Here is a 3,220-nt window from a genome sequence, read left to right on the forward strand (position 1 = left end):
CAATATTATGACGTGGCTAAATATGTTTATTTACGATTGGTGAATGAGGTCCATTAATGGTCAGAAATATTGTCTCGTCTGCCGACTCAAACTACCAAGTTCTAACGCATGAATGTAGAGAATATAGAAATTGTTCTGGGAATCCCCGTGTAACCAGTAACACAGACTAAAAATGCAAAATACCTGGGTGTTTTAATAAATGAAAAACTGTCATGGAATCCCCATATTGATGAAACTATCAAAAAATCAAATAAAGCATTAGGGTTTATTAAAAGAAATTTCTATAAATCAAATAAGAACCTTGGTTAGGCCAATAATAGATAATGCATCCTCTCTTTGGAACCCCTCATCTCAAGAAAACTAAGAAACTAGAACAGACACAAAAAAGAGCAGTGAGATTCATAACAAACGAATATTCACATTTGACTAGAGTAACACCTAATTTAAGTAAAATCACTAAATTTAGAAAGCCTTCAGGAGAGGACTCAAAAGTAAAGTAGCAATTATACATAAAACACTGAACCATAATCTTCAAATACAAAAACAAAATCTAATAAAATACTCTGAAAGACACAAAGATTATAAAGGCACATTCCTCGTCGACCCATATGCTAGGACAAATTTGTACAAATGCTCCTTCTTCCCTAGTGCTATTAGAGCATGGGATGTTTAGCGACAATGCAAATACAATATTCTGATCTCTAATGGGCTCGCCCCACAGTATGATATACACTGAAATGTCTACATTCAAGTGTTTACAACATCGCCGGTTAAATAGTTAATTGCCACCGGTAGCCTACACAAAGTGTTGTTGAGAAATATTCATCATTACTTAACAAAAAATTAATTAATTAACAATTCATTGCTTAGCACAAACGTAGGCTATTACTTTATTGAATTGAACAGTGATTGTTTAAAGTCTTCCACAAGTGATAAGAGTTTTTACAAAATAAAAATCAGTCCAGCGCATCTACACTGAGCCACATAGGCCTAAATGAAAGATTATATATGTCCTGCCGTTACGTTGGTCATGGACAAGCTCATGGATGACAGCAGTCGAGTCAATTCAACACAACAGCGAATCCAATGGCTTTCCCGATCGGTCAATTCGTCCAGTAGTAAGCTCAGCCTGTACTCACCCAGACGACGCCCTAGCTAGCTATTGGGGGGAGGGGGGGGTCGTGAACGTTCATTTTTATTTTTTTCTGGGAAGATTGAACACAGTGACTTATGTTGAAGATCTTTGCAACTGACCCTAAAATGTAGACACCTGACGAGAATGACAATGACTATCTCTAATTCCAGGTGTGACTTAATTGTCATGCAGATGTGGGCCTACCGAACGAAATTAATAATATACAAGGGAACTTGCAGACTGAAGATTTAATGAACTATCGACAATGTGATAGCCGATGGCCAGTTTAGAAAAAGCTCTTCTCAAATCAAAACAACACGTTTGCATATTTAATCATTTAACATAATAACGACTACTATCAGGGCCGGATTTCAATGAGTGGAGGCCCCTACACCTTCATGAAAGCTTTAATAAAAATCAACTTATTGATAATAATGCTTATATCTAAAAAGCTTAAATTTATATGAGCACGCCACCACTATTACCACAGTAGGCTACTACAAGCGGACACTTCTTTATCACGACAATGTTGTCAATCGTAAAATTTAAAGAATTGACGGTAAAATAAAAAAAAAGTTTGCCAAAAATAAATCAATAGGCCAAAATTTAAAAAAAAAAGTAAAATTAAAAGTTTCTGACCCGTCGAAATTCTTATTTTTTTTTAAGTTCTCTATTGTGGAGGCCACTTTCTTGTGTATTCCCCGGGGCAGTATAGGCCTACCCGCCTGCCTTGACTTTTAGAATCTATAATTCAATAATCAATGAAAATAAGCCGATGCATTCAATGTATGCCTTAATCATCCATTTCTAGGTCTACCTGTCCTCAAAATCATTGTGTCAAGTTTGATAATGTATCGATATGCATGCATACAGTGAACTCTACATCTTTATTAGAAATATAGGTCTTTTCAAATCAGCAATTATGTAGGCCCTAAAAGGATGGAGCCTACTAGTAGCACTTTCTACATTCTACATTTTATTTTCGAAAAAAGGTGTTATATTAAAATAGTATTACACTGTAATGTCTGTGAAAGATTTTTTTTAACACGACGCTCAGAGGGCCTTTTACAAAAAAAAAATAATAATATAATAAGAATATTATAAAACCTTTAACAATTTGATATGTGCCATAGTGGCTTCGATCAGGCCATTCCGGTGGCCCTACCGGCCCATTAGGGTACCGGCCCACCGTGCATTTGCCCAAATGCCCATATAGCCAGTCCGCCCCTGGCCTTAATCATGGTAAGGTTAAAAAAAAAAATATTGGAAAAGTTTGTTTCTTTAGTGGAGGGGAGTTTAGGCCGGGGGAGGGGGGTGAGCTTATCGCACAGGGTGACTTCGACCCTATTGACGCCTATGGTCTAATTCTTCTATTGCTTCCTCTTCTTTTTCTAAGTATTTTATTTCTTAAAGAAGTTAAAGAATGTAAACCAGATTAAATAATAAAGAAAGGGCCGATCACTGATTAACGCAATAAAAATGACAATCTCCAATGACTTATTAAGTACCGGGTACTAGATATTAAATTTTGATCTAGATTATTCTAGATCCACGTTTTTTTTTCTAATTACTTAAATAATTCAGTAAACGTATAAATAAAAGAAAGCACCTGGTTGCATGCGGCTTCAGTAGCCTACGAGACAACTGGAGGCCACTTAAAACAAAGGCCGCGGGATACACATTTGAGACTAAAAGAAAATGCGCTTCCGAGGACAAACTTAGTCGGCGAAAAGAAAATCTAAATCGACCATCGGCGGACGATGGTTATGCCTGAGTTGGTTGTGGCAAAATATGTAGGTCACAGCTGGGGCTGCGTAACCACGGGAAAATAATGCAACCTTTATTTATAAATCTTCGGACTCGAATACAAGCCTTCTATAATATATATAGGCTTAGATTATAGATAATGTTGGTACTGAAGATCTAGATCTAAAAACATAATGACGAACCGTTTTTATTTGTAAATTCTTAATTAATTTGTGAAAAGTACATTATTAAACGACACTCTGTACAGTCTGTGTAATTGTCAGTAAAAATAGCAGTGGGAGGGGCTCTAAGTCACAACGACGTATTGGTGTAGCCTCA

The sequence above is a fragment of the Biomphalaria glabrata genome, chromosome 1 (genome assembly GCF_947242115.1).
Source record: "Biomphalaria glabrata chromosome 1, xgBioGlab47.1, whole genome shotgun sequence".
Lineage (NCBI taxonomy): Eukaryota > Metazoa > Mollusca > Gastropoda > Planorbidae > Biomphalaria > Biomphalaria glabrata.